This window comes from Primulina eburnea, chromosome 6 (assembly GCF_022965805.1).
Source record: "Primulina eburnea isolate SZY01 chromosome 6, ASM2296580v1, whole genome shotgun sequence".
Taxonomy (NCBI): Eukaryota; Viridiplantae; Streptophyta; class Magnoliopsida; order Lamiales; family Gesneriaceae; genus Primulina; species Primulina eburnea.
The window spans coordinates 13,405,087-13,432,296 of NC_133106.1; the positions used below are offsets into that span (position 1 = coordinate 13,405,087).

A 27,210-nucleotide genomic window follows, 5' to 3' on the forward strand; every position below is an offset into this window, starting at 1 on the left:
GATGATAAACATAAAAATTGTACATTAATTAAATATTTTATAATATAAAAATATAGTTTTTGTTTTATTAAATGTTTAAATATTATATGTTTTATAATAAATTGTATAAAATATAAGTTGTTGTGTAATTATAAGTTTTTACTATTTTTTACAGGTTCGATAAAACAAGAATAACCTTGGCGTTGCAAATGGGATTAAGATGATTCTTGGACATGTAGAAAGTTGATTATAAGATCTACAATATTGTTGCCAAGCATGAGATAAAAATCCTCTCACAAGTGGGATCAAATTAAGCAACAATTAAAGTTACCAAAGGAGTGGCAGTTTTACCATGCTCTAGTATTTTGACCATATCTCTCAAATTACTTGGTCAAATATTCTGAAAAAAATACCACAACTAGACAACTCAATTATCTACATGTTTCATTTTATGTGAATAAGCAAATTCGGAGAAGAAGATTTTCAAAAGTTATGTGTAATATAATATTAATTTTTTGGAACACCAATGAAGACTTATGTGTAAAAAATAATATTTTATTTGTGGTTGTCTCCCCAAATTTGGCTATAAATAGGGGTGCATTGTAATGTATTGAGATATCCCTCATTCTATGAACAAACCTTTGAGTTCATAATATTTCTCTCTATATTTTTCTTTTATTTCTTCATTTAAATATAATTAGCATGTTAATTTCATATTCAAATTTTACACTTTGAATAATGAATAGCTAACTTCCTAAAGTTGAGATGATAAGGTGAAACTCTTGACATGATAATAAGGTTATTAAAAAGTAAGAATCTATGTTTTATATTATTTAATCATTATTTATTGTTTATGTTATATTTATTTCTTTAAGTATTTTTATACCCTACTTATAAGTGGGAGTTTTGATTTATTGTTGCTATATGTTACACTAAATTCTTTGAACCATTTAAATGTTAGTTTGGTATTACCAACCATTTAAAGTGGATGCCTTGATTTATTATATATTAATATATTATAATATTAAATTCTTGGAACCATTTAAATGTTAGTTTGGTTTTACCAACCATTTAACTTGGATTCCTTGATTTACTATATATAAATATATCATAATAATATTTTCTTGGTACCATTTAAATGTTAGTTTGGTTTTACCAACCATTTAAAGTGGGAACCTTGATTTAGTGTTTACAAATATATATATAGCACAATAAATACTTGACCACATTTATAAGTTTTGGTATATATTATATATTTATGAGATAATAATTTATAACATAATATAAATATGATTATTTAATATATTGGAACCATTTTATTTAGTGGATTTCAATATTGTTCGTTAATGTTAACTTTATTAAAATACCAAGAGTGGATCCTTTAATCTCAACTACTTAAATTAAAATTTGAACAATTAAAATTTACTCATTAAATATTCAAAAAATTAAAATTAAAAAGAAACAAAAACAAAAACAAAACAAAAAGACATTGTAGTGGACTTGTAATTACCTTAGCTTCCCTGTGGATACGATATTCGGACTCACCGAATTATATTACTTGTGGACAACCTGCTCTTGGGAGTGCAGCAATCAAAGTCGCAACAAGTTTTTGGCGCCGTTGCCGGGGAAGTATAATTTAATTTCAAGTCTATTTAATATTGTTTATAGTTTATTTTTCTTTATTTGAATTTTTATTGCTTTTGTGTGTTTTTTTTTTCTTTTGCATTTGCATGAGCATTTGGTCACGTACACTTAGTGGTCGACTCATTCGAAACAACCCTTTATTTTTACAAAACATGGCGGAAGAACCTATCCAAGAAAATGAAGATGAAATTCAATCTCAACATGATCATGATAGACGAAGAACACTAAGAGATCACATGAATCCTACACGTACTAGTGCACCTTCATGTCTAGTTTTTCCCCCTGATGCATCTCATTTCAATTTTAAGCCTGGTATTATCCAACTTTTACCCAACTTTCATGGCTTAGATTCTGAAAATCCATACATGCATTTATGAGAGTTTGAAGAAGTGTGCAACACATATAATGATCTAAATTGTAGCATGAACACCATTCGTCTTAAGCTTTTTCTTTTTTCTTTAAAAGATAAAGCTAAAACTTGGCTACAAAATCTTAGATCGGGATCCATTCGAACTTGGGATGAATTGCAACAACAATTTTTGAAAAAGTTTTTTCCATCTCATAGAACAAATTCTTTCAAAAGGCAAATCATCACTTTCACTCAAAAACAAGGAGAAACTTTTTATCAGTGTTGGGATAGATACAAAGAATTGCATAATCTTTGTCCACATCATGGTTTTGAAATTTGGAGAGTTGTTTCTCAATTTTATGAAGGCTTAACACCTAAAGATAGGCAAATGGTTGAATTTATGTGTAATGGAACATTTGAAGATAAAGATCCAAACGAGGCAATTGAGTATCTCGATTCATTAGCTGAAAATGCTCAAAATTGGGACACTATAGGTACAATCGAACCATCAAACAACATTCAATCTCCTACATCTGGTGGAGGTATGTACACTCTCAAAGATGAACATGATCTTCAAGCTAGATTTACCTCTTTGGCAAGAAAAGTTGAGGCACTTGAATTGAAAAAGAATGGTCAATTAAAATCTGTTCAAGAAATTGTGTGTCGCATCTGTGATACAAGTGATCATTTTACAAAAGATTGTCCCACTTTGCCCTCTTTTTAAGAATGTCTCCATGAACAAGCCAATGTTTTGAACAATTTCAAAAGGCCAAATTTTGAACTATTTTCTCAAAATTACAATCCAGGTTGGCGAAACCATCCAAATTTTAGTTGGAGGAATGATAATGCTGCACAATTTCCGCAACCACATTTTCAAAATCAACAAAATTTTCAAAATTATGCACCTTATGTTCCTCCGACGAAAAGAAATTTGGAAGATACATTGAATTCTTTCATTGCAAAGCAAGAGTCTATCAATACTCAAACTGCTCAAACCATGACAGATTTGAAAGATACTATTGCTAAATTTGCATATGCACTTAATGTTCATGAAAAAGGTAAATTTCCTTCACAACCTCTGCCTAATCGGTAAATTTCCTTCACAACCTCTGCCTAATCCCAAGGATCATCATACACAAACTGGATTTTCTGGAACTCAACCGATGGATCAGGTAAAATCTGTTATTACCCTTCGAAGTAGTAAGGTTGTGGAAAAATCCATTCTTGAACCTTGTGAAGATGATGATAAATCAACTCCAAAGGGTAAGGAAGTGGAACCCATAACTTGCGAAGAGGAGGTTCAACAGACAGTGTCACCACCATTCCCTCATGCATTGAAAAATACAAAAAAAATCAAATTTGAATTCTGATATATATGATATTTTTAAACAAGTAAAAGTTAATATTCCTTTATTAGATGCAATAAAACAGGTACCATCATATGCTAAATTTTTGAAAGACTTGTGCACTGTGAAAAGAAAATTGAATGTGAAAAAGAAAGCATTTTTAGCCGAACAAGTAAGTGCAATCATTCAAAATAATAATACTTTGAAATACAAAGACCCTGGTTGTCCGACTATTTCATGTATTATTGGAGAACGAAAGATTAAAAAAGCCTTGCTTGATCTTGGAGCTAGTGTTAATTTACTTCCATATTCAGTTTATCAAGAACTCAATCTAGGCGAGTTAAAACCTACTTCGGTAACACTTTTACTTGCCGATAGATCTGTTAAAGTGCCAAGAGGTATGGTAGAAGACGTGTTGGTCCAAGTTGATAACTTTGTATATCTTGTCGATTTCATAGTTTTAGATACAAAACCTATCGAAGCTTGTAATGCAATTCCTGTAATTTTGGGTCGTCCATTTTTAGCAACTTCTAATGCTCTTATAAATTGCAGGAATGGAATAATGAAGTTGTCATTTGGTAACATGACCTTGGAGCTCAATGTTTTTAATCTTTGTAAGCAACCACATGACAAAGGAGATGAAAGTGAAAATGAAAATCTTATTGAAACTCTTGTGGAAGAAAAAATTCAAGAAGGGAGTACTCGTGATCAATTAGATATTTGTTCAATTGAAACTGTTAAAGAAAATATTGAAATTGATCTTGATGATTTTATCAGGTATCACTCGTTACCAGGATCAGAGAAAGAATTTCAGGCGAAATATGAGAACAAAGACGAACCGCCCATATTGGAGTTAAAACCTGTGGGGACCCGGACGTTAATCATTTTCTTAATCATCGTTGAGATTTAATTATCAATTCTGCTAAACAGGGTCTAAAAATTTTTCTTTTTAAAATGCATCTGCGGAAGGTAATGGAATCTAAATAATATACATCTCTGTATAACAACTACATTTCAGTGTAAAAGTACAATACTGCACAAACTAGGTCTAAGGTTCAGTTACTAAATTCAAGTAATAAAACCAAGTCTACAATAAGTCCGAAATCACCACGCTAACTCGTCTTCTCTCATCATCATCTTAACCCCGATCCAGCCCCACCTATTGTCATGCACACCTACAAAACAAGACAACAGCCGGATAACTCCGGTGAGATATAAATATCCCAGTATAAACAATGTATTAAATGCAATCATATAAAACATATATAAAAGCATAACAAACATCAAAACATGTATCTAATCTGACTACATGAATCAATGACTCGTGATCTAATCTTATCTTATTTCAAATCTAGGGATCCCAATCTAATTTAGACTGTGGTATGCTGTATCGAGTGTCTGAGATAGACGTCGATCTACATCTAAAGCTCTTCGATACACCGTAAGTCTAGAGTCTTATTGGTTCTGAGAAAGTGATCGAGCAAAACTTGCACAGTAAATAGTACCAAAATTTATTTTATAATCGAAAGCTCGATTTAAATATCGCAAGTGCACGATAGTCAAGTTATAATAAACGTAAGTGAATACGAGTATCGATCCACAAGGACTGCGTTACACTAATTTTATTTTCAAGTAAAATTCCTTTAGCGACGATAAATTGAGTTGATTATTAAACTAATGTAAATTAAACAATTAAAATAATTAAAATGCAAAGAAGATGTGTTCAAGAGAGCAATGATTAAATTGGATTAAATCAAATGAGAAATGAATTTGTTGGGAAATTATCAGTTCACCTACCACTCGTGTTTAACTAACTACACTCGACTTTTACTTGTGCATTCGACGGAATTCCCTAGACTAATTAATATACTCTGTCGAGCTATATTAATACTAATCTTAAACATGCAGTACTCAAGTGTCCTCAAATATTTAACAGTTCAAGATTGCATTACATTCTATGGAATCCACTAGCTTTCATCCGGGTGAACTATCACTATCGACACGTACCCAATTCTGTATATCTACTGAAATTGTAAATCCGTGGTTTATACTGTTTGGTCGTATTGTTAATTATTCTATCGAAATCATTAACAACATGAAATAATCAAAGGAAGTTAGCTAGACTTCGATTGAAACAAGAAAGAACAATAGCATAAACAAATCACTAATAAAAAGGTCGAGAAATAATGTTAAACAACGAGTACGAGGTAGGATCCCCTCAATTCCCAACAAATCTAGAGTTTTAGCTACTGAAATTCATAACAAAAACCACAATCAATGTACGAAATAAAATACTGAATATTAAAAATACTAAAGATGACGATGGGTGACGGCCACGACGCGTGGAAATCTCGAGGTCTTCGAAATCTCCTTTGCTCCTCGCCTTCCTCCCCAGAAAAGTGATGAAAATAATGGTCCCAGACTGAAAAACGGCGCCCCGATCACGTGTATTAGGTCTAGGTATCTGATAGAGTCCACAAACTTGGAAACAAATCTTTCCAAATCTCGCGTCTCGCTAGGGCGGTCAAAAGTGTCCGCCCTAGCGAGATACTTCGAATAAGTTTCTCGACCATGTCCTTGGTTTCGCTGGGGCGGTCACTTTTGACCGCCCTAGCGAGAGACTTCGAATAAAACTCCTCGGCAAGACTAAAATGCTCGTTGGGGCGGTCACTTTTGGCCGCCCTAGCGAGGTACTTCGAATAAAACTCCTCGGCAAGACTAAAATGCTCGCTGGGGCGGTCACTTTTGGCCGCCCTAGCGAGGTACTTCGAATAAGCTGCTCAATTCCTATCCACTTTTTGGCTCAATTCCTACAAAATGACCACAAAATACACGAGATCAGTCATATGCAACATAATGCTAGAAAAATGCACAATTAAACTAAAATAAACTAATATGATGCATGAATGCGACTCAAAACCAATACTAAAAATACGTAAAATCGAGTCCTATCAACCCCCTCATACTAGCCTTTTGCTCGCCCTCGAGCAAAATAAGTTAAAGCACGAGATTCTAAACAAACTCAACAAACACAAAAAAGAACCCAGACTAGAAATAACCAACACACGTAAATGTCAATGGTGAGTTAACAAATTTTATGCTCATGCCTCAGTGAACTTTCCCACATACAAATCATAATCAAGTCAAATCACAAACGAATACTCATTCTTATCTATACATAAATTTTGACATTAATTTGAACGTGTGTGTGTCGTGATGGGTCTAGTCATTCGTGCTTCAAATAGATCAATTATCAAATCGTGCGAGTCACTCAATTAACACTTCAAAACAAGTCTCCCTAGCATGCACCCCCGTGTCCATTTATCACTAACCATAAATTGAACTTTCTTCAAATCTTAAGTGCAGATAAGGGTGTCGAAAAGGAGGGAAATAGTCTCAATTGGCTAAAAGTTGGGAGTACACCGATCATTTTCATTGCGTAATCGTCAAGACTTTTTCGTCTGACTTTCCTCGTCTCCTTACATCTCCAACTTTTAGCCTAGGAATAGAAGTTCATTCCCTTTATTTCGGCTCCCCCTCACCTTACATCCCCATTTTTCTTTTTCTTTTTTTTTTTTTTTTGTATGCACAATTTTCACAATGTACTCCCCAGGTTAAGAATTTATAACTTTGAACAACAGCTGGTTGGGAGGGAGTATGATATTTTCATTCAGTGTATTGAAAAGAAAGGGTATATATATATATAGTTCAAGACAACTCAATTGTTCTCATTCAATGGTCCCAATTAGTGACTCATTTTCACGGGTTCACATGCTAAATCAACTCATCTATGATGCCTTTCAAGTCAACAACACACAACCTTCAAATTTCACCATTATTCCTACAACATTCTAGTCCCCACACATATGTGCTCAAAGAAAAGTTCAAATTTTATACCAAAATTTATGTTTCAACAATCAAGAGTACCACTCATGGAGTGACCCAATCAATACTTTTGTATATTATCAATTCAACATCATCATTGGCTCATATACTATGTCTTTTCACCATAAACGACACCAAACATGTAATACTAATACGGACTAGAAAAAAAATAAAACAACCAACTTAAAATAAACAATACTAACACACCAAAGTAAAAAAAATTAACTCCATCAAACAAAAGAAATGCAACGAACGCAAAACCAATGAACAATCTACCCACCCCCTCATACTAGAGTTGTGCAATGCCCTCATAGCACAAAACGAAACACACACTCAAAACATAAAAAAATATGAATGCAAATGCGAAGACAGAAAGTGCAAAATAAAAAGAAAGGGGAAACAGTGAACTCCCCTGATCAGAAATCGTCCTCCTCCTCATTCTCAGGTGGTGGAACTCCCTCTTGAGCGGCTGGGGGCATAGGATAAGTGTACTGAAAATGGAAGGGCGGCGGGTATGCGGGGGCAGGTGGCCGCCCGGAAGTGTCGATGCCCAAATGAGTCGCGATCCCCTCCGTCAAATATTCTATGTTCTGAATGTGGGCTTGATTCACGGCCTGGTACTGAGTCTGATAAACGGCCCAAGCGCCCAATTCGTCGACGCGGTCTCGCAAGGCACGGCGGCATGGCTGCGGAGGTGGTGGTGCCTGTCCCAAGGCTGGTGGTGGTTGAGCTGCTTGCCCATACCCGAAAAATACCTCCGCGGGTAGCTCAGCCTGGCGTTTCTCCCTCTTGGATATATAAAGAGCCTGATCAATGGATCTCATCGGTTGTAACCACTCATCATCGTCTTCAAAAATCACCCCCGCTCGGGCACACAGTTCAGTCACTAACGTTGGGAAATAGAAGCCCAGATTGCTGCTATTGATACACATGGTAAGCTGCCCGAAAATGAGCTTACCCACATCAATCGGCATCCCAGTACAGAGAGCATAAAGAACAACCGCCCTCTCACGCTGCACATCACTGATATGACCGACTGGCATCAATCTTTTAGACAAGAAAACATACCACAAGGCCTCTTCTACTTTCAAAAATTTCTCAAGAAAAACCGTGTATGCCCCAGGTTGTTTCCACGTGGTGCCCGGATAACATAGCGTGCGAATTATCAAATCATAGTCCGGGTTAAGCACCCACGCCTGAAACACCGAATCATCCACCGACTGTAGACCCAACATATCATTGATTGCCATGGAATCATACGGGACTCGACGTCCCCTCACAACCGCCTTATACTCAATTCCCTCTGGGGCATTCGCATAAAATTCACGCACAACCGGAACTACTACGGCATTCGGTTGTGCGACAAACGTATTCCACCCTCGCCTTTCAATTTGAGACTTAGAAAAAAGATCGATAATAAAAGAATCAAATCCGCGCTCAGGGATCGGCTTCCTATGCAGCCTAGCATGCTCAAATCGCTATCTAGCTTTGTCGTTCACAAACATAGAAGGGGTGGAGCGAGAACTAGAGGCACCGTGAGTTACCTTGGATCGTTTGGGTGCCATGGCAAGACAGGAGTGCACAAGGTATGAATATCGCCGGAAAAATTCTTGAGGGTCGCCGGAGATGTCGCCAGAATCTATGGAAGATGACCGGAGAAGAAGAATTTGTCGCCTAAATGCTTCCCTGTGGAGAGGAGAGACCAAGGTGGAGTCTTTGCCCTGAAAAATTGCCAAATAATGAATATTATGCACACAAAAGGGATGGGGGCGCCGGAAAAACGAGAGGAGGGGAGTAGGGTTCGAAGTGAGGAAGAAAGAGAAGGGGAAAACGTTTTATATCTGCGCGACTCGCTAGGGCGGTCCCTTTTGTCCGCCCTAGCGAGTAGTTTCGGCAAAAAAAAATTTTTAAAGATACGAGTCCTCGCTGGGGCGGTCACTTTTGACCGCCCTAGCGAGTAGTTTCGGCAAAAAAAACTATTTGAAAAGTATGAGTCCTCGCAAGTGACCGCCCTAGCGAGATGTTTCGGCTAAACCAATGACTGAAACCAAAACGAAAGCTCGCTGGGGCGGTCACTTTTGACCGCCCTAGCGAGAAGCTTCGGCGAAAAACACGAATGCCATGCCATGCAATGACCTAAATGCAAATGATGCGATAAAAAATAAATAAAATGAAATTAAAACAATATAAGGAGTAGAAGTAGTTCTCAATTTAGAGTCTAGAGCTAGACTTTTCACCCATGTCCTCAAGGACTGTCATGGAGTCGAGTGACTCCAATTTGTGGCTCAATTGTGCCACCCAGATAGTGCTTCAATCTTTGGGCGTTCACAGTAAACGTCCCTTCCTTTCCATCATGTAATACCACTGCACCCGATGGGAACACCTTGGCGATAGTGAATGGCCCTGACCACCTTGATTTTAGTTTGCCCGGAAAGAGTCGCAGGCGAGAATTGTACAACAACACCGCTTCACCCACTTTGAATTCCCTTCTTATAATGTGCTTATCATGGGCTCGTTTGGTGCGTTCCTTGTAGGACAGTGCAAGATCATATGCTCTTCCTCGGAACTCATCTAACTGATTCAACTGCAGCCACCGTTTTTCACCTGCAAGAGCAAAATCAAAGTTTAGTGCTTTGGTCGCCCAATATGCTCTATGCTCTATTTCTACTGGTAGATGACATGCTTTACCAAAAAGTAACCTATACGGTGTAGTGCCTATAGGTGTTTTAAATGCAGTACGATAAGCCCACAAAGCATCATCTAACCGAACGGACCAGTCCTTCCTATTCACATTGACCGTCTTCTCCAAAATCCTCTTAATTTCCCGATTGGACACTTCAACTTGTCCACTCGTTTGGGGATGGTATGGAGTGGAAACCTTGTGGGTGACACCATATTTGCCCAGCAGTTTATCAAAAATTTTGTTGCAAAACTGGGTGCCACCATCACTTATGATTGCACGTGGTGTACCAAATCGATTAAAAATACGTTTCTTCAAAAATTTTAACACCACTTGTGCATCATTAGCTGCACAAGCCTCCGCCTCCACCCATTTCGATACATACTCCACTGCCACCAAAATAAATTTCTTTGCAAAAGACACAGGAAACGGACCCATAAAATCAATACCCCACACATCAAATATTTCACACTCAACAATATTAGTTAAAGGCATCTCATGACGGTTGGAAATATTACCTGTGCGTTGGCATCTATCACAATTGAGAACATACAAACGAGCATCCTTAAAAAGAGTTGGCCAATAGAAGCCACATTCAAGTACCTTAGATGCCGTCCGTATGGGTCCAAAGTGACCACCTACCTCACGGTCATGACAATGGTTCAGAATTTGATTGGTTTCCTCTTCCGCCACACATCTTCTTATCATGGAGTCTGCACAGATCTTAAACAAAAACAGTTCCTCCCAAAAATAGTATTTCACGTCTGAAAAGAATTTCTTTCTTTGGTGAAACGATAATTTAGGTGGAGGTGTGCCAGTGACAAGAAAGTTAGCAAAATCGGCATACCACGGGTACGCATTTATCTCAAGTAATTGTTCATCAGAAAACCAGTCATCTATATCATCATCGACGCACTTAACTCTAACATGCTCAAGCCTAGACAGATGATCAGCAACTACATTTTCCACCCCCTTTTTATCTCGAATTTCGAGATCAAATCCTTGCAATAGTAAAATCTACCGAATCAATCTAGGTTTCGCATCTTTCTTAGCAAGCAAGTATTTGAGGGCAGAATGATCCGTATACACCGTTACTTTAGACAGAACAAGGTCTGCATGAAATTTATCGAAAGCAAATACTATAGCAAGTAATTCCTTTTCAGTAGTAGCGTAATTCAATTGTGCATCATTTAAAGTCTTACTTGCATAGTATATGGTATGAAATACCTTGTTCTTTCTTTGACCTTGCACCGCACCCACAGCTGTATCACTAGCATCGCACATCACCTCAAACGGTAACTCCCAATCAGGGGCAGTCAGAACAGGTGCTGTCACCAAGCTTTCCTTGAGTATCTCGAATGCCTGCAGACAAGTAGAATCAAAATTAAATTCCACATCTTTCATCAACAAAGAGGATAACGGTTTAGCAATTTTAGAAAAAACTTTAATGAACCGCCTATAGAAACCAGCATGCCCTAGGAAACTCCTGACTCCTTTCACTGATGCCGGTGGTGGTAGGTTTTTGATTACTTCCACCTTGGCCTTGTCAACTTCCATCCCATTCTCTGATACCTTGTGTCCTAAAACAATTCCCTCTTGAACCATAAAATGACACTTCTCCCAATTCAACACCAAATTGCTCTCTTCACATCTAATTAATACCAAATTCAAGTTCTCTAAACATTCATTAAATGAGGAGCCAAAAATAGAGAAATCATCCATAAAATTTTTAAGGCCATTTCCAATCATGTCATGAAAGATAGCAGTCATGCATCTCTGAAATGTTGCAGGTGCATTGCATAAACCAAAGGGCATACGCCTAAACGCAAAAGTACCATAAGGGCAAGTGAAAGTAGTTTTCTCTTGGTCCTCAGGTGCAATTGTGATTTGATTGTATCCCGAATATCCATCTAGAAAGCAATAAAATTCATGACCTGCTAAACGTTCAATCATTTGATCGATAAATGGCAAGGGAAAGTGATCTTTACGGGTTGCATCATTCGATTTCCTATAAACTATGCACACACGCCAACCCGTAACAATTCTAGTGGGAATCAACTCATTTTTTTCATTAGTAATAACAGTAATCCCACCCTTTTTTGACACACATTGTACAGGACTTACCCACGCACTATCAGAGATAGGATAGATAATACCTGCATCCAGAAGTTTAATCGTTTCAGCTTTTACTACCTCTTGCATCTTTGGATTGAGTCTCCTTTGTGGTTGTGCTAGAGGTGAGTATTGATCTTCCATCAGAATTTTGTGCATGCAAATTGAAGGACTTATCCCTTTGATGTCCGCAACCTTCCAAGCGAATGCGCCTTTATGCTCCTTAAGGACTCCCAAGAGTTTACTCTCCATGTCATCTGTCAAAGTAGAGGAAATAATAACAGGTAATTTATTATTTTCTCCTAAATATACGTACTTGAGATGTGGAGGTAGTGGTTTGAGCTCCAAAGTAGGTGGCTCCTCTAGGCTTGACTTTTGAGGCATTAAATCTTTTCTGTCTCCCAATTCCTCAAGTCTAAGCCTCACTTGCTTTCTCCAAGGTGGAATGGAATTCAAGTGAGCTACCATCTCCATCTTTTCCTCGTCTAGCTCGTCCTCCTGCTTTCCAGTCGTGAGAGTAGCCTCCAATGGTTCTTTCAATCCATCCTGCATAAAATCACAAACGAGAGAATCCAAGACATCAATACTAAAACAATTATCATTGTGCATTGTGTGCTTGAGAGTATTAAAGAAATCAAAAATAATTTCTTCTTCTCCAACTCTCAGTCTCAATTTTCCCTCTTCAACATCAATCAGTGCTTTCCCTGTAGCCAGGAATGGTCTCCCTAGGATCAAAGGCATCTCTACATCTTCCTCCATGTCAAGTATCACAAAATCTGCAGGGAAAATGAACTTATCCACTTTCACCAAAACATCTTCGATAATCCCACGTGGATACTTGACAGATCTGTCAGCCAGCTGCAACGACATCCTAGTTGGCTTGAGTTCACCTAATCCAAGTCTCCTGAATACAGAAAAAGGCATCAGATTAATACTCGCACCAAGATCACATAGAGCTTTATGAAAATTAATGTCACCAATAATGCAAGGTATAGAGAAACTCCCTGGATCTTTTTGCATAGGAGGCATCTTGTTTTGAACTAAAGCGGAGCAATTTTCAGTCAAATTCACTGTCATATGATCTTCTAGCTTCCGCTTATTCGCTAAGATATCTTTCAAGAATTTTGCATAACTTGGCATATTCAATAAAGCATCAGCAAAAGGAATGTTAATATGCAATTTTTTAAATACCTCAAGAAATTTACCAAATTGTGCATCTAATTGGGCTTTCTTCATTGCTGCAGGGAAAGGTGGAGGGATAACAATTTTATTTTTTGCAATAGGTGTAGATGTAGAGTTAGAAGACTTACCTCCTCGAGTTTCCACCTCATCCCCACCGTGCTTGGTCTTTTCTTCACTATACTCGAGTGCTTTTCCACTACGCAATTCCACAGCCTTCACATGTTCTCTTGGGTTAGTTTCTGTGTTGCTTGGCAAAGTTCCTTGCTCCCTATTAGCAATCAACTTAGCCAATTGTCCGATTTGATTCTCTAACCCCTTTATGGATGCATCTTGATTCTGAAATCTCGTCTCTGTTGCAGAAATAAATTTAGTCATCATTTGCTCTAAATTGGACTTCTCCTCCCGAGGCGGCTCTGGCTTGAATCCTTGGTGCATCCCATATGGTGGACCTCTTTGTTGGCTATTTTGGCTGTTTTGGCCTCCCCACGAAAAGTTTGGGTGATTCCTCCATCCCGGATTGTATGTATTCGAATAAGGGTCATTTCTAGGACGGTTCTGGAATCCCACTTGTTTCACCGGTTCTCCCTCAGGCACATAAAATGGATTGCCATCTTGGCAATCCTGCACGTCATGCTCACCCCCACACTTATCACAGAAAATTTCTTGCAAATGCATAGCCGACCCACTCATGCTCATCCCATCAATCTTTCTATTCAAAGCCTCTAACTGTGCTGAAACCGCAGACAAATCATTAACTTGATGAACTCCAGCACCTCGTCTCTGCCTATCAGACTGAGGATGATAGCTACTCGCAACCATCTCCTCCAATAACTCATATCCTTCCTCAGCCGTCTTTCTCAGTAAGTTACCACATGCAGCAGCATCTATCATAGTACGGTTAGGAGTAATCAGACCATAGTAGAAAGTTTGAACAACTAACCCAAGCGGTAGCTCATGGTGTGGACATCTCCACAACAAGTCCTTGTAGCGCTCCCATGCCTCGTAAAGTGATTCGTTCTCATATTGAGCAAACGTAGTAATGTCGGCTCTAAGCTTCATAGTCTTCGACGGAGGAAAGTACTTGATCAGGAATGCCTTTGCCATATCCTCCCATGTAGTGATAGACCCTACAGGCAAACAGTTTAACCACGACTTAGCTTTATCTTTCAGTGAAAATGGAAATAAGCGCAAACGAACAGCATCATCAGACACGCCATTAAACTTAAAAGTATCCCAAATTTCAAGAAAGTCAGCTATATGAGAATTAGGGTCGTCAAGTGCACTTCCCCCAAATTGAACAGTGTTCTGAATCATCTGGATGATAGCTGGCTTGATCTCAAACTGATTAGCTCGGATGACTGGTCTTACGATGCATGGACGTGCTCCATCAAGAGACGGCTGTGCATAATCCAACATTGGAATGCGACGTGGTATCTCAACTTGTCTATTGTCACGCTGTTCCTCTCCACGTTCTTGCTCGTGTCTTTCCATCTGTTCTTTGAGTCTTTGTTGTTGTCTTCGACGTCTAGCTGTGCGTTCAATCTCGGGGTCAAAAGGCTCAAGCTTAAATTCGAGTGATCTTCGCATGCACCACCAGAAAAATCTGCAACACAAGGAGAGTATCAAATAGCAATAAAATAAGTAATACTAAAGAATTTAAATGAGAAATAAAAAAAAATCGTGAATCAACAGTCCCCGGCAACGGCGCCAAAAACTTGATCGAGCAAAACTTGCACAGTAAATAGTACCAAAATTTATTTTATAATTGAAAGCTCGATTTAAATATCTCAAGTGCACGATAGTCAAGTTATAATAAACATAAGTGAATACGAGTATCGATCCACAAGGACTGCGTTACACTAATTTTATTTTCAAGTAAAATTCCTTTAGCGACGATAAATTGAGTTGATTATTAAACTAATGTAAATTAAACAATTAAAATAATTAAAATGCAAAGAAGATGTGTTCAAGAGAGCAATGATTAAATTGGATTAAATCAAATGAGAAATGAATTTGTTGGGAAATTATCAGTTCACCTACCACTCGTGTTTAACTAACTACACTCGACTTTTACTTGTGCATTCGACGGAATTCCCTAGACTAATTAATATACTCTGTCGAGCTATATTAATACTAATCTTAAACATGCAGTACTCAAGTGTCCTCAAATATTTAACAGTTCAAGATTGCATTACATTCTATGGAATCCACTAGTTTTCATCCAGGGTGAACTATCACTATCGACACGTACCCAATTCCGTATATCTACTGAAATTGTAAATCCGTGGTTTATACTGTTTGGTCGTATTGTTAATTATTCTATCGAAATCATTAACAACATGAAATAATCAAAGGAAGTTAGCTAGACTTCGATTGAAACAAGAAAGAACAATAGCATAAACAAATCACTAATAAAAACGTCGAGAAATAATGTTAAACAACGAGTACGGGGTAGGATCCCCTCAATTCCCAACAAATCTAGATTTTTAGCTACTGAAATTCATTACAAAAACCACAATCAATGTACGAAATAAAATACTGAATAATAAAAATACTAAAGATGACGACGGGTGACGGCCACGACGCGTGGAAATCTCGAGGTCTTCGAAATCTCCTTTGCTCCTCGCCTTCCTCTCCAGAAAAGTGATGAAAATAATGGTCCCAGAATGAAAAACGGCGCCCCGATCTCGTGTATTAGGTCTAGGTATCTGATAGAGTCCACAAACTTGGAAACAAATCTTTCCAAATCTCGCGTCTCGCCAGGGCGGTCAAAAGTGTCCGCCCTAGCGAGATACTTCGAATAAGTTTCTCGACCATGTCCTTGGTTTCGCTGGGGCGGTCACTTTTGACCGCCCAAGCGAGAGACTTCGAATAAAACTCCTCGGCAAGACTAAAATGCTCGCTAGGGCGGTCACTTTTGGCCGCCCTAGCGAGGTACTTCGAATAAGCTGCTCAATTCCTATCCACTTTTTGGCTCAATTCCTACAAAATGACCACAAAATACACTGAGATCAGTCATATGCTACATAATGCTAGAAAAATGCACAATTAAACTAAAATAAACTAATATGATGCATGAATGCGACTCAAAACCAATACTAAAAATACGTAAAATCGAGTCCTATCAGAAAGACTCGGCGGTTCTGCCCTAGCTAGGCTGTCTGCCCTAGACTCGGACTCTGACTCTGTTCTAAGTCAATACATGCACATATCAATCTGATAATCTGCAAATATCAATGCAATAAAATAAAGTATGTGATTTAGGGAAACTCAAGTCAAACCTAACTCGAGTTGTGCAATCCCGAATCAACATTTATTTATACATTTGTCCTCTCGATCTGACGAAGACGAAGTCATGCTTTCTGATCTGTCCATACCCAGTCTGGCAATGACAATCGTACAAATACAATATCAGTTTAAAACTCAATTCAAAACCTGTTCTGATCAATACTCAAATCAGTATATAATCTGATCCATATCTGAACAAGGTACAATCTAATTCATATCAACGATATCACGATGAAATCGAAATCATTACTAAATCTGATCAATCTAAATCAACTGATGTTTCGACGGCATAACAATACAATCTGAATAACCCCGTCAATCTGAACATTCCAGATATAATTCTAGAGCCCATAATCTGTGTCAATACAATTCATAATCTGAATACTAACACAATTCTGATATAGAATCTCAGTCAATATCTTTTCAAAAATCATAACAATTACATAAACAGTCTATTCTGAAATCTGACTTCAATTATGCCATGTCTACTGTAGCAGAAACATCATATCTGATTCTTATTCAGTTCTGACAACATCATAAATTCAAAACATGTCTAAACGTAACAAAACTTACGTTCAATTGTAGCCTGCGTTGTTAGGAACACAGTACTGAAGTCGGATTCAAAATCTAACGGACGGATTGAAATATAAAGGCGTAAGGATTTTCGGAGGATTTCCCGTTCCTTCTCTTTTCTTTTTACTGAATTCTGAAGCAAACGTTCTATATATATCAAATTGCATGTTAATGAAACGTGGCTCGTTTTCCACAAAACTTCAGCGGCGCTCGAGCGATAATAAATCACCGCTCGGACGCGGGACCTTCTGTCCGAGCTTAGCTTGTTATCCAATGGCGCTCGGGCGGTAACATTCTACCGCTCGGGCGCCATACATTCTGCCCAAATTCTATAATTATGGTGCATGGGCGCTCGAGCGGTTCTTTTCTACCGCTCGGGCGCCAGATGTTCTGTCCAAAATTTTAGCCCGGCTTCGTCATTTGAGTTCTTATAACCTCAATTATGTCAATTAATCAACGTCTGATTACAATAATTAAACCTCGGGTATTACATTTCTCCACCTCTTAGATCTGAGTTCGTCCTCGAACTCACAAACAATCAGTTCAACTATATCAGAAGAAATGTATAACTGAGTTTAAATCAAACTCAAGTATCTGATTCCAGTCCGGAATAAGAATTTACTAAGTATAATGTCATAATACTTCTCCAATTCTTTCTGCTAGAATCAATCTCGCAGTACTGGCTATACAACATCCGTATAGACCAATCTATAGCTCACGACATATCAGTACTATCAGTTATTATCAATCTATTAATCCCAAATCCAGGATATCATTCCCCTACCAACCGTCATCATCCGACGTTGGCAAATAACCCTGTCAAATCTGATCTGTATTCATTTTTTTCTAATTCTTTTTCAAAAGAATTTTGTAGGGTTCACTGTATAATATCTCGTCTGTAACTATCTAATTACCCATCTGATAATCTGATAGTTATAATTATACAATAATTCACACAATGACAATATGTCATATCATCTAGTGCTAACATCCAGCATTACAGTTCTCTGAATATCTTCCAATATCTGGAGAATACACTCTGACTGCCTGTCAATCTGTGAATAATCTGCAAAATAACTGATGGTATGATCTGCCATAATTGCAAACTTAATCAAAATCACAATCTGATATAGTCTACTTCTACATTCTAGTCACTCTGACTATGTTCTTGACATCAATCTGTGTCATTTGGTTCTGTTTGTACATCATCTTGTACAAACTAATAGATATAGATTGAACAATCTGGCAATCATAATCATATTATATCACAATCTGGAAAAATATTGGGATAATCTCATTACGAAATTCATCGAAATATACTCCCCATGTCGAATAAGAAATATACTAAGTCTGTAATAAATCTTCTGATTTCTTTCTTTCTGTCTTTTCTGTTAGCGATTTAGACATATCAGTACAATTTCTGCCAACATTTCTGTACAAATTCTGTCACGACTGATCTAATCTGTCTATATCAAAACTGTCTGTTCGAATATCATACATTCTCAGTCACAAACATGACAACTGAAGTCACTACAGCGCATTTCTGACACTATCTGTAATTTCAGAATCAAACTATTCGGTATAAACAAATCAGTTAATAATAAAATTTAAAAAAAATACCTACTTGGTATTCGGCTCTGATTATAAATATCAATTTTGTTATACAATACTGAAACATTCTGATATCATAACTCAACCAGTTTAATATAAAACACAAAATCACATATCTGTTTCTCTGATCGATACTCTGCTCTGATTATCGAAATACTGTTCTGACCACTCTGATCACGTTTCTGAACGGCTGAAATTCTCGAATTCATTTCTGATACCAGCTGAACTGTATATACTCTCAACGGTGCATAAAATATGTATCAATCCTGATTCAGAATAACAATAATCTATACTAATCTAGTAAATATATAAGATTGTAAGTTCTAACAATACTATCGATTCTGGCAAATCAATCAGATCTTCATGCCATTCTGATCAACTGCTATATCTCCTCTGCAAATAAAATATGCTCCCCAAGCAATACAATCTGTATAAAATACTGATCTAGAAGCAATAATTCTCAAGCAGTTCAAAACACAATCATATCAGATAATATGTTAACTCATATAATATCAATCTCTGACAATTCTGACATTTCTGACTGTTTGATCTTTCTGATATCGGTATCTGATCAGTCACTGATCACAATATCAACTGTCTCCAAATCAATCAGTATACTAACATCAGATATCCTCTATTCTGAATACAATCTGTTTCAACAAAATACATATCTGAACAATTTTTGTATACAAGAATCATAATTCTCAGAATATTTAATATGATCTTTCAAATATTCTTTCAATTCATTTTGTTTTATTCTGTATAGTCAATACCATTCTGTACTAAATCTACTATACAAACAATACCTGATCTCAATTCAATTCTGAAACTTATCTTTCTGATATAACACCATTCTGAAATCTTATCTAGGCAAACATCAGCCAACTTGCATAATACTGACCAATCTGTCAATACTAAACTCGATTTCAGTGGATCTACTGATTACATAAGGATGCAATCTGCTCCTTTCTGTAATAATCGAGTCATATACAATAAAAATATCTAAGGAATTCTAAGTATAGAATCCTTATCGTGGTATCTCCACTGATCAGTTATCTCTGGTCTGAATCTTACCATTTCTGGAAAAATTCTACAATATGTCTGTACTTGTTCAGCATATTCATATCAATAATGCAATCAAATCATAAAACACAAGTATATCAAAATCTAACTCGATCTCATTCTTATCTTACTGTAGTATATAATATGTCACAGAAATCTCTGATATCAACATTTTCCTCAACAAGCTAGGAAATCAATACTACAGTACAATAAGACCCAACAGATACAGCATATCTCCATGCAACTCAGTCAAAGATATTCTTTAACAAATGCATTAGTATATATCAATACATATGCAATAGAATCATAAAGAATAGTACCTGTTATGGATTCTGGGTCTATTTCTCAATTGAACGTTGTTCCCTAAGATCTTCGGGACCGTCGCTGGGGACAAACTTTAGCAAAGTGTCCCGGCTGTCTGCAGATATGACAACTACCAGTCACTCCCTGGCATTGCTCGGTGGGATGTCTCCCTCCACAACTCCGGCAATACACTCCAGTATGGCTTGGACCAGAAACGCTAGAGCTAGATGAACCACTTCCCATCTTCTTGAATGGCTTCTTCCGAGCTTTCAGAAAATCTTGCTTTTCACTCGTACTGCCTCGATCAAATCGAAGAGGGGATTGCTGTGTCTGGGGTTGCTTCACACAAAACCTCCCTAGCTGTCTAATCAGACTCGCCTCAGCTCTCTTTGCTCTACTTAGGATGTCAGCAAAATGGTAAGGTCGCTGCAAATTCATCAATACAAATACCTCTGAATTCAATCCTCTGATGAACTGATTCACTACAGCTTCATCATTCCCAGCTAAATGAGGAACAAAACGCAATAAAGTAGAGAATTTAGCAGCATATTCATCAATATTCAATTGGCCTTGTCTCAAATTCTCAAATTCTGCTCTTTTGTCCTCCCTGTATGAAATTGGGAAAAATCTTTGATAGAATTCAGCTTTGAAGACTTCCCACGTGATCACAATTCCACGTTGTGCTAATACTCCGTTAATTGTAATCCACCAACTTCTGGCACCCTCTCGTAACTGGTGGAATACCAGTTTAACTTTCTGTTCATCTATACAATCAAGGAAATCAAACAGTATTTCTATATCATCAAACCAGTTCTGACAATCTTCGGATGTCTCGGAACCACTCAGAATCGGCGGCTGTAACAACTGAAATTCTTTCATCTTTTCTTCTAGCTGAGTTTCTGATGCATTCATCTGTTCAGACGAAGTACTGCCCTTTTCTGAAATTCTTCGAGGCGGTATATCTGAATATCAAACAAATTAGTACACAATCTATACAATCTGTCTCAGCCCTCCTCTGATCATATACCTCTGATCCAGACTCGATTCTGATTCAGGCTTAACAATTACATGCTGCAATCAACTCAGATAACAAACAACATGTAATAGGGAAAACAGTAAATCATGCTAGCACCCATAATATAATTCAACATTATAATAAATCTCATGCTAGCAATCACATGCAAGGAAGAAAGTTCAATCTACCCCGCTCATTCTCTACTATCTCAGTCTAAAAGATCTATCAGTTCTCACTATCTCAATCTAAAGGATCTATCCGCTAAAGGATCTATAGCTCTGATACCACCTGTTGTGGGGACCCGGACGCTAATAATTTTCTTAATCATCGTTGGGATTTAATTATCAATTCTGCTAAACAGGGTCTAAAAATTTTTCTTTTTAAAATGCATCTGCGGAAGGTAATGAAATCTAAATAATATACAACTCTGTATAACAACTACATTTCAGTATAAAAGTACAATACTGCACAAACTAGGTCTAAGGTTCAGTTACTAAATTCAAGTAATAAAACCAAGTCTACAATAAGTCCGAAATCACCACGCTAACTCGTCTTCTCTCATCATCATGTTGATCCCGATCCAGCCCCACCTGTTGTCATGCATACATACAAAACAAGACAACAGCCGGTGAGATATAAATATCCCAGTATAAACAATGTATTAAATGCAATCATATAAAACATATATAAAAGCATAAACAAACATCAAAACATGTATCTAATCTGACTACATGAATCAATGACTCGTGATCTAATCTTATCTTATCTCAAATCTAGGGATCCCAATCTAATTTAGACTGTGGTATGCTGTATTGAGTGTCTGAGATAGACGTCGATCTACATCTAAAGCTCTTCGATACACCGTAAGTCTAGAGTCTTATCGGTTCTGAGAAAGACTCGGCGGTTCTACCCTAGCTAGGCTGTCTGCCCTAGACTCGGACTCTGACTCTGTTCTAAGTCAATACATGCACATATCAATCTGATAATCTGCAAATATCAATGCAATAAAATAAAGTATGTGATTTAGGGAAACTCAAGTCAAACCTAACTCGAGTTGTGCAATCCCGAATCAACATTTACTTATACCTTTGTCCTCTCGATCTGACAAAGACGAAGTCATGCTTTCTGATCTGTCCATACCCAGTCTGGCAATGACAATCGTACAAATACAATAGCAGTATAAAACTCAATTCAAAACCTGTTCTGATCAATACTCAAATCAGTATATAATCTGATTCATATCTGAACAAGGTACAATCTAATTCATATCAACGATAACACGATGAAATCGAAATCATTACTAAAACTGATCAATCTAAATCAACTGATGTTTCGACTGCATAACAATACAATCTGAATAACCCCGTCAATCTGAACATCCCAGATATAATTCTAGAACCCATAATCTGTGTCAATACAATTCATAATCTGAATACTAACACAATTCTGATGTAGAATCTTAGTCAATATCTTTTCAAAAATCATAACAATTACATAAACAGTCTATTCTGAAATCTGACTTCAATTATGCCATGTCTACTGTAGCAGAAACATCATATCTGATTCTTATTCAGTTCTGACAACATCATAAATTCAAAACATGTCTAAACGTAACAAAACTTACGTTCAATTGTAGCCTACATTGTTAGGAACACAGTACTGAAGTCGGATTCAAAATCTAACGGACGGATTGAAATATAAAGGCGTAAGGATTTTCGGATGATTTCCCGTTCCTTCTCTTTTCTTTTTACTGAATTCTGAAGCAAACGTTCTATATATATATCAATTGCATGTTAATGAAACGTGGCTCGTTTTCCACAAAACTTCAGCAGCACTCGAGCGGTAATAAATCATCGCCCGGGCGCGGGACCTTCTGTCCGAGCTTAGCTTGTTATCCAATGGCGCTCGGGCGGTAACATTCTACCGCTCGGGCGCCATACATTCTGCCCAAATTCTATAATTATGGTGAATTGGCGCTCGAGCGGTTCTTTTCTACCGCTCGGGCGCCAGATGTTCTGTCCAACATTTTAGCTTATAATGTACCGACGCCCGGCTTCGTCATTTGAGTTCTTATAACCTCAATTATGTCAATTAATCAACGTCTGATTACAATAATTAAACCTCGGGCATTACAAAACCCTTGCCAGAAGAATTGAAGTATGCATTTCTTGGAGAAGATGAAACATATCCGGTGGTAATTTCTTCCAAACTAGAAAGTGATCAAGAAGGTAAATTAGTTGAAATGCTTAAAAGACATAAAAATGCAATTGGTTGGACACTAAAAGATCTGAAGGGCATTAATCCACTAATTTGCACACACAAAATTCATTTAGAAGAAAATGCTAAAATATCTCAACAACCACAAAGGAGATTAAATCCACACATGAAAGATGTTGTGAAAACTGAAGTTCTCAAATTACTTGATGTTGGGATTATCTACCCTATTTCTGATAGTAAGTGGGTAAGCCCAACACAAGTAGTTCCAAAAAAATCTGGCATCACAGTGATAAAAAATGAAAAAGGTGACTTGTTAACAAGTCGAGTCCCATCTAGTTGGCGGATGTGTATTGACTATAGAAAATTAAATGATGCCACTAGAAAAGATCATTTTCCATTACCATTTTTGGATCAAATTTTAGAAAGAGTAGCTGGTCATCCCTACTACTGTTTTCTTGACGGATATTCAGGCTATTATCAAATTCCCATTGCACTCGAAGATCAAGATAAAACTACATTCACATGTCCTTTTGGAACATTTGCATTTAGAAGGATGCCATTTGGATTATGCAATGCCCCAGCAACATTTCAAAGATGTATGCTAAGAATTTTTTGCGACATGGTTGAAAATTGTTTGGAAATTTTCATGGATGATTTAACTGTCTTTGGGAATACATTTGTTAATTGTCTTGAAAATTTGGAAAAAGTTTTAAAAAGATGCGAGGAAAAAGGTCTTATTTTAAATTGGGAAAAATGTCATTACATGATTACTTCTGGAATTGTTTTGGGACATGTCGTGTCATCTCATGGAATTGAAGTTGATAAAGCAAAAGTTGATGTCATTGCCAATTTACCCCCTCCAAAAACCATTGAAGAAATTCGCTCATTTTTGGGACATAAAGACTTTAGTTTAATCTCTAAACTCATTTGTAACCTCTTAACAAAAGACACTGCATTTGAGTGGACTCAAGAATGTCAAAATGCTTTTGATAAAATCATTCGACATTTAACATCAGCTCCTATCATGCAACCTCCTGATTGGTCTTTACCATTTGAAATAATGTGCGACGTGAGTGATTATGCAGTCGGTGCAGTACTGGGTCAAAGAAGAAACGGTAAGCCTTATGTGATATATTATGCAAGTAGAACTTTAAACAATGCTCAAATGAATTATTCCACAACTGAAAAAGAACTACTTGCTGTAATATTTGCATTAGATAAATTTCGTTCTTATTTGATTGGATCAACGACTATTGTGTTTACTGATCATTCTGCTATTAGATATTTGTTGACGAAACAGGATGCAAAACCACGACTGATACGATGGATTTTGTTGCTCCAAGAATTTGACATTGTGATCAAAGATAAAAAAGGAACTGAGAATGTCGTAGCCGATCATTTATCGAGACTAGTAACAGGATCATCTTTTGAAATGATACCAATTAACGATAATTTTCCTGATTAACATCTATTTTCAGTTACTACTACACCTTGGTTTGCTAACATAGTAAATTTTCTTGTGACAGGAAAAATGTCACCGCAATGGAGTTCCCAAGATAAGAGAAAATTTTTGAATGAGGTAAAAAACTTTTATTGGGATGATCCTTATCTGTTCAAGTACTGTCCAGATCAAATTTTTTGACGTTGCATACCCGACACTGAGGTAAGTAGTGTCATTAAATTTTGTCATTCAGAAGCATGCAGAGGACATTTTTCTTCAAAGAAAATGGCTGCAAAAATTTTGCAGTGTGAATTTTATTGGCCCACTTTGTTTAAAGACACCCACGAAATCTGCAAGATCTGTGAAAATTGTCAAAAATTGGGTGCAATTTCAAAAAGAAACATGATGCCTTTGAATCCTATCATTGAAATTGAAATCTTTGACTGTTGGGGAATGGATTTTATGGGACCTTTTCCACCGTCGTTTGAATACTTGTATATTTTAGTTGCAGTTGATTATGTTTCCAAATGGATAGAGGCAATTCCATGTCGAACAAATGATCATAAAATCGTCATCAAATTTTTGAAATAAAATATTTTTAGTAGATTCGGAATTCCTCGAGCTATGGTAAGTGATGGGGGAACTCACTTTGTTAATAAACCATTTGCTTCATTAATGAAAAAATATGGTATTACTTACAAAGTAACAACTTCTTATCATCCTCAAACAAATGGACAAGTTGAATTAGCTAATAGGGAGATAAAGCAAATTTTGGAAAAAACTGTTAACTCAAATAGAAAAGATTGGTCTCTGCGACTTAATGATGCACTATGGGCATATCGAACAGCTTTTAAAACATCATTGAATATGTCTCCCTATAGGTTGGTTTATGGAAAACATTGTCATTTGCCTGTGGAATTGGAACATAAAGCTTATTGGGCGATCAAAACTTTAAATTCAAGCACGGATGATGCCAACAAATTGCGTAAATTGCAATTTAATGAACTTGATGAACTCAGAAATGACGCGTATAAGAATTCGAGGATTTATAAAGCAAAAATCAAATCATTTCATGATAAAACAATTCTTAGAAAATCTTTTGAGATTGGTAAAAAAGTTTTGCTTTATAATTCTCGACTTCACATATTCCCAGGAAAATTATGATCAAGATGGACATGCCCATATATTGTAAAGCATGTGTATCCTTATGGAGCTGTGGATGTTGAAAATCCTAAAAATGGTGATGTTTTCAAAGTGAATGGACAAAGGCTTAAACCATTTTTGGAAAATGAAATCTTTCAAGAAGAGTTTATTTCTCTTTCTGATCCTTAAATTTTTATGTTGCATTTAATTTTGTTTGTTTTTATTTCAGGTTTCCTTAATCTTTTTATTTTCCCGGTTAAATGGCGGATAACGGTACTCCGTGTTCTAAGAAAAATTTATGCAGGAAGGTGTGAAAGATTGTGATTGCTAATGCAAAAAGGAATTCCAGAAGATATTCGTCTTGTAATTGAAGCTAAGGTCCGATTAGGAAGAGAAGTTCCACAATCATTGCTCATTCGGTATTTGCCTGGATTAGGAAAAAGCACTTATGCGAAAAAACGAAGGGCAAAAAGTTTAGGGGTTTGTCATAAGTGTGCAAGATGGACTTGTGACAAACGATGCAGATCTTTGGGATGTGTTTCTAATAACAGAGAAGATAAAATTGATTTCATTAAGAATGGGCTGAGTAAGGAGTCTTTAGATAACATCTTATTGACTCTTGAGACGCATTCTAGTGGACATGTGCATATTGAACTTCTCCGTTTATGGAAACAATTTCAAGATGAGCATCATAGTCTTGGGAATCCGACTAAAAAAGACCATATTTGCCAATTTATAAGAAAATTGGATGGGAAGCATATCCTAGACTCATAGAAGGCGTTGAAGCCGTTTCTGGACGTAAAACCAAAGGAAAATTGTGAGCCACAATCACACTACTGTTCATATGCATGTGTGTCATTATTGTTTTTACTATTTATTCTGTTTACAGCTGTGACCCATTGTTTTGTCATGATAACATATTACCCCTATAAAATCGCTCATCTTTCTCTCTATTTTCGCAGAAAAAAAAAGGTAAAAACATGGTGGATCCTCTACACAAACATTGAAAAATATTTGTGTATTTTGTGGGTCGAGTTCTGGAAAAAATGAAGTGTTTGTAGAAGCAGCGAATAATCTTGGAAAGATATTGGCTGAGAGAAAAATTCACTTGGTATATGGGGGAGGTAATATTGGGTTAATGAGATCTGTTTCAACATCTGTTCATCTTGGAGGTAGTCAGGTTTTGGGTATTATTCCTATAGCTTTAGCTGAAGGAAATATTACAGGTGTTACGATTGGGGAAGAATTAAAAGTTTCTTCTATGTATGAAAGAATCACTCAAATGATTGAAAATTCTGATGCTTTTATCGCACTACCAGGTGGTTTTGGTACATTAGAAGAAATTTTTCACACTGTTTCTTGGGCACAACTTAATATCCA

At 36.9% G+C, this 27,210-nt stretch overlaps 1 non-coding gene and 1 pseudogene across 1 annotated transcript; both read left to right on the forward strand.

Annotated features, from left to right (window-relative positions):
* The first annotated feature begins 2,360 nt into the window (after positions 1 to 2,360).
* LOC140835329 (uncharacterized) lies at positions 2,361 to 26,604 on the forward strand (annotated as a pseudogene).
* Positions 14,127 to 14,233, forward strand: LOC140835591 (small nucleolar RNA R71). The gene has a single exon (XR_012118914.1). It is a non-coding gene; the product is annotated as a small nucleolar RNA R71 (small nucleolar RNA).
* Positions 26,605 to 27,210: the final 606 nt, after the last annotated feature.